Here is a 6,260-nt window from a genome sequence, read left to right on the forward strand (position 1 = left end):
TTACAATGTATATCATTGCTTATTTTCATACTTTATGGCATTTCGTTTAAACTTTTATTCATGATTCTGTTTTTCAAGGTCTGATGAGAATAAAGTACATATGTACTGTGTACTTTCTTATTTTTTGTGGTTTGGGTTTGATAGGAATGAATCCATTCCATCAGACTCCAGGTACAGGTTTGCATTTTCTAGGCCTTTGATTTTGTGACAAATCTTGCTGAATACAATATTTTCTAATGGTAAATTAGTTGTCCTGGATTCACTCAAAATTCTACCATCACATGCAGTCGACCTGATTTTATATTACTCAAAGGCGTACAGTTGAAGTGCATGTTTACCGTTTTGGTCAGCTTGCCCCAAAGGCCAATCTTTTCTGTTCCAGTCCAGGTTTTGTTCAGCTTACTACTTGGTAATTCATAGATAAGAAAGTACAGACACACAGATCTGAGTGAAGCCTGTTGCTGATTTGATCACTGCAGAATTGGTTCTTTTTGCAAACTTGATAGGCTTTCATATTTGTGATTAGAAATCTTGGAATTTTCATTTTATCTATCGAAGGCAAACATACTCGGTTTTTTGTATTTGGACGAGGCACACCTAGTTGTGTTCAAGAAACCATACGTGGTGCTGGGAATTCAATTCAGATTCACACACCTCCTTGTATTGTCTCTCCACCCCCAGTTGTTAATGTCCAGTTTTACTTAACGATGCCCTGCAACAAACCAGGGAGATAGTGTAAAGGGCTGGAGCACATGCTTGGCATACACAGAGCCCCAGGTTCTATGTTTCGCACTGAATGGCTCACTGAGCACTTCCGGTTATGACCCTAGTGATCCTCCAGCACCACTGAGTTGGCCACCCCCCAAAAAAGATGTCACTGACACTGACAGGGCTGGAGCTATAGTACAGCAGGTAGGGCATTTGCCTTGCATACCGTTGGCCTGGTTCCATCCTACCTTGGCATGCCATATGGTCCTTGAGCATTTCCAGATGTGGCCCTCCAATCCAACAGAAGATGTTGACAAGGCAGCAAAAGTCTCGGTCTAACTCCAGCCTTTTAATTTTTCTGACAAAGAAGTACTTAGAGTACTAGTGCTTGTAATGCTGCAGTCCAAGGATATAGCTCAGTGGACGTATGCTTCCATGAAGGAGGCCATGCGTGTGAGTGCCTGCAACCCATCCCTCAAAAAAGGAAAGCACCTTGCATACCACTGTGGATTTTTATTTTTGGAGCCACAATCTGGGGGGTTCAGGATTTACTCTTGGCTCAGTGCTCAGGGATCACTCCTAGCTGGGTTCAGGACCATAAGGGGGTCTCGGAAATCAAGCCAGGGTTGACTACGCGCAAGGCAAGAAGCACCTTACCCACTGTACTATCACTCCTCCCAACTACTGTCTCTGATGGAACACCATTTTTCTACAAAGAACTGGTAAACATGGTCATACTTGGATTTGTGGTCAGCGGCTCAAATATAAAGAAAAGCAGTGTACAGTATTTGTATCCAAGAAGCTGGGCCACAATTGATGGTATAGCACACAGGGTGTTTGCCTTGCAAGCAGACAGCCCAAGTTCAATCCCCGGCACTGTATATGGTTCCTGGACCCCACCAGGAGTGATCTCTTGAGTGCAGAGCCAGGCGTAAACCCTGAGCACCGCCAGGTGTGAATATATTCCTCCTTTTTCAACTACATACCCATTAAGGCTAGACTCTTGTTAGCACTAAGATACATGGCAGTATATTGAATATTAAAGCAGGTATCAGGCTGTATTTTACTAAGCCGGGCAGTAAAGAGATTTGTAAAAAGTGGATGTACCACTGTACATTTTTATTTTTTTTAAATGTTGCATTTTAAATGGGTTAATTTTCTTTTTCTTTTTTTTTTTTTTCTTTTTTTGGGTCACACCCGGCAATGCACAGGGGTCACTCCTGGCTCTGCACTCAGGAATTATCCCTGGCGGTGCTCAGGGGACCATATGGGATGCTGGGAATCGAACCTGGATTGGCCATGTGCAAGGCAAACGCCCTACCTGCTGTGCTATCACTCCAGCCCATAATATTCTTTTAGTCTCTAGCATCATTATTTGCAAACAGCCCATAAGCACAAAAATTTTTAAGTCTACAACTGTACCTCATGATGTCTCACTAATGAAAATTTTTTTAAAAAAAAGAATGTAAAATAAAATAATAAAAAAGTTTAATTTAAAAAAAATGGTTTGTTGAGAAAAATAATTATTTGTGCTTTTAAGTATAAGTTACAACATCCATCACAGTAGCAGAGAGAAAAGTTCCTTAGACTCCTACTGCAAGTGTACAGGTGGCGAACTTTCTAGTATTTTAGGTTTGTAGGCCATATGGGCTCTGTTAATACATAGCACTCAGTTGTCATTGTAGCTTAGAGAAGCAAATGAGCAATGCAATCTGCTAATAGATGTTAAATAGGTGGGAGACAACCATTTGTCCCACACGCAGGTGTGCTAACCCCTGCCGTCAAGGGACACAGACCAAAGAATTCTGAGAACGGTTGTACCAGACTCACAGTGGTATAGTAGATTTTCATTTGACCAGTTGGAAATTTTTTTAGAAGTTAACCTAGTGGGAAAAGGCTTTCGGGATACACACCCAGTGATGCTCATGGCTCTGCTCAGGGATCACTCCTGGCAAAGCACTTCCCAGGGATCGAACGCAGGTTAGCTACATGCAAGGGAAGTGACTCATCTACTGCACTACCACTCCCAGCCTGAAAGTGTCATTTTAAAGGACTTACTTCAATAGATCCAAACAACAAACACTGTCCTCCTGTTGTTCCTCGGTTTGCTCGAGCGGGCCCAGTAACGCCTCCATTTTTTTTTTGAGACTTGTTTTGTTACTGTGTTTGGCATATCCAATACGTCACAGGGAGCTTGCCAGGCTTTGCCGTGCGGGCGAGATACTCTCGGTAGCTTGCCGGGCTCTCCGAGAGGGGCGAAAGAATCGAACCCGGCTCAGCCGGGCTGGCTGCACGCAAGGCAAACGCCCTACCGCTGTGCTATCGCTCCAGCCCATACTTCAATAGGTACTATATTAATATTGCATGCAACTAAAATTCGAGTTCTCCACGAATTAATGCCTGTCTCGATAGAATTTCAGGATTTGGGAATGAGATTAATTTTAAGTTCTTAAGGGATTTATGAGTTCCTAAGAACTAGTGGGCGGAGCAATAGCACAGCGGGTAGGGCGTTCGCCTTACAAGCGGCCAACATGGCCGACCCGAGTTCGATTCCTCCGCCCCTCTCGGAGAGCCCGGCAAGCTACCGAGAGTATTCGATATGCCAGACACAGTAACAACAAAGTCTCCAATGGAGACGTTACTGGGCCCGCTCGAGCAAGAACTAGTGGATAGATAGTAGAGTAGCTAGGGTATTTGCCCTGCACGTGACTGACTCGGATTTGATCCTCAGTATCCCTGAGCTCCCTGAGTAGTTCATAACTACAGAGCCAGGAGTAATAATCCTTGAGTATTGCCATGTGTGCGCCCCCCCCCCCCGAAAAAAAAACCCTCTCAATTCTAATGGGCAATTTACTGGCACAATAATAGATGCAGTAACAGAATGATTCAAGAGCGAAGAATTAAGCCTATGCACAGAGAGGAATTTGCTGATAAAAGCGGCTTCAGGGGCCAGAGCAACAGTACAGCGGGTAGGGCGCTTGCCTTGCACATGGCAGACTAGGGTTCAATCCCTGGCATCCCAAGCACCACCAGGAGTAATTCCTGAGTGCAGAATGAGGAGTAACCCGAAGGAGAGACTCGAAGACCATGTTAGGAAAACTCCCTTGTAAACACCTCCTCTATACAGAAAATAGATGGGGTTTTTTTTTTGGGGGGGGGGGGGGTATCACACCTGGCGATGCACAGGTGTTATTCCTGGCTCTGCACTCAGGAGTTACTCCTGGTGCTGCTCAGGGGACCATATGGGATGCTGGGAATCGAACCCCGGTCAGCCGCGTGCAAGGCAAATGCCCTACCCGCTGTGCTAGCTCTCCAGCCCCGAAAATAGATGGTTTTAGAGCAGCATTTCTCATCTAGGCTCCCAAAATATTCCAAGGGAGGGGGGAGTCACAGGTTGAAGTTGTGTAACGGGGCGGGGGGTGATACAGTAAAGACTATGGGGCTGAAGCAGAATGGGGGAACACCAGGAAATAAGGTCAAAGGGCTCACCTTGGAAAATGATCACTGCTGTAAAGGCAAACCTAGGAACCACTGCCCCAGGCTAGAGAAGTCAAAAACAGAACCTGCGAAAACACAATCTGTAAGGTAAAAGTTTGAAGGATTTTACTTTGGTTTGGATTTTATTTAGTTTTAGTATTTAGGGGTTTGTTGGAGGGGGTGGGCCACATTTGGTGGTGCTCAGGACAACCCAGCAGGCTCCAGACCATATGGAATGCCGGGGATCGAACCCAGATGCAGATGCATGACAAGTGCCTACCCACTGCACTCTCGCTCCAACTCCAAAGGACTGTATAAGCGTGGGAAAGGTTGGACCAAAAACTAGCAATTGATGGTAAACACCCAGTAACTATTTTAAAAGGGATCTTTGCACAGCCTTAACGTGCCACCCCACAGGCTGCTCGTTAGATGCAAAAGAAAAAAATCACTCTGGGGTGAGAGAGGTAGCCTTGCATACAGTCGCCCCTAGTTTGAGTTCCTGGCACCACGTGGTTCCCCAAACACTGCCGGGGGTCACTCCTGAACATTGCTAGATGGTCCCCACCACACTGTCACTGTCTCTGTCACTGTCCTCCCGTTGTTCATCGATTTGCTCGAGCGGGCCCAGTAACGTCTCCATTGTGAGACTTGTGTTTGGCATATAGAACACGTCACGGGGAGCTTGCCAGGCTTTGCCATGCGGGCGAGATACTCTCGGTAGCTTGCTGGGCTCTCCGAGAGGGGTGGAGGAATCGAACTCTGGTTGGCCATGTTGGCTGCTTGAAAGGCAAACACCCTACCCACTGTGCTATCGCTCCAGCGCACCCCCCCCCCCTTTCCACACACACACACATACCCAAAATAGTACCTCTACATGGAGAAACTGGTCGTCAATTAAAAATAATGCATCTATGTTAAATTTCTGACGTTGGTAACTTAATGTGTAAAAAATAGTCTTATTCTTGGGAAATATACACGAATGTATTTAAGGGTCAAAGGGCCATCATTATGTATGCAATTTCAGACACTTGAGGGTAAAAGTATTTGAAGGACGGGAGTACAAATGGTCAAGTAAATGGAGTAAATTGTTAACAGATGAATCTGAGTAAAAGGTATAAACATATAAACTCTTACTTAGTCTTGCAACATTGAGGTTATCGCCACACGAGTTGCTATTAAATGCATGCTTTTTGACAAAGGAGTTTTGCTAATTTTAGAAATGGCTAACGACTAAGGTAAAATATCTGCAACATTTAAACACTACAAGGAGTTTTCTATAAGGAAGTTTCCTCCTTTGAATCACCTGAAAGCTTTTGAGATTTTCCGAATTCCCTCCTAACAGGAGGGTTGAGGGCCAGACCACAATTATGACAATTACATCAAAATAGTCAAAGGAGGGAGGGAGGGGGACGGTTTCAGTGTTTTAATGGGGGGTGCAGTTGGGGACACACCTACTGGCGCTCCAGGGCCACTAGCAGTGGCCGGACCCTATTCAACCCCAGGGCACCACCTGGTGTCACTCGACACCAGAGTGACACAGCCCAGAATAGCCCCTGCTTTGGCCCGACCCTAGTTCGACACCCCCAGGCACCACCAGGTGTCACTCTTGAGCATAGAGCCAAGATTAGCCCGTGAGCATGCCAAACAGCGGCTCAAAATCTAAATAAATAGAATACAAATTAAATGCACGTTTAAGTGGTTTTAGTATACTTAGAGTCAACGATCACCATAATCTAATTCATCAACTTCAATTTCATTACCCCCAAAGAAACCCTGTCCCTTTATTCAGATCTATTTGGTTTGACTTGGAGGCCACTTTGTAGTGTTCCCGAGCTACTCTGGCTCAGTGCTGGTGGGCGGATGTCACTCCCGGGTGCTCGAGGGACCATGTGGTGCCGGGGACAGAAGCAGCAGCCCCAGCCCTTTGAGTTAGTTCCATTTGGCTTTTTTAACCATGCATTCTCACTGGGAGTAAAAACCTCACAGGGCTGGTGATCGTCCAGTAAAGAAGCATGCAGCCTGCACAGGCTGGACCTGGTCAACACCAAAAGGCTTGAGCCAGCTGTGCAAAAATG

This window comes from Sorex fumeus, unplaced genomic scaffold, assembly GCF_029834395.1.
Source record: "Sorex fumeus unplaced genomic scaffold, SorFum_2.1 ptg000086l, whole genome shotgun sequence".
NCBI classification, from domain to species: domain Eukaryota; kingdom Metazoa; phylum Chordata; class Mammalia; order Eulipotyphla; family Soricidae; genus Sorex; species Sorex fumeus.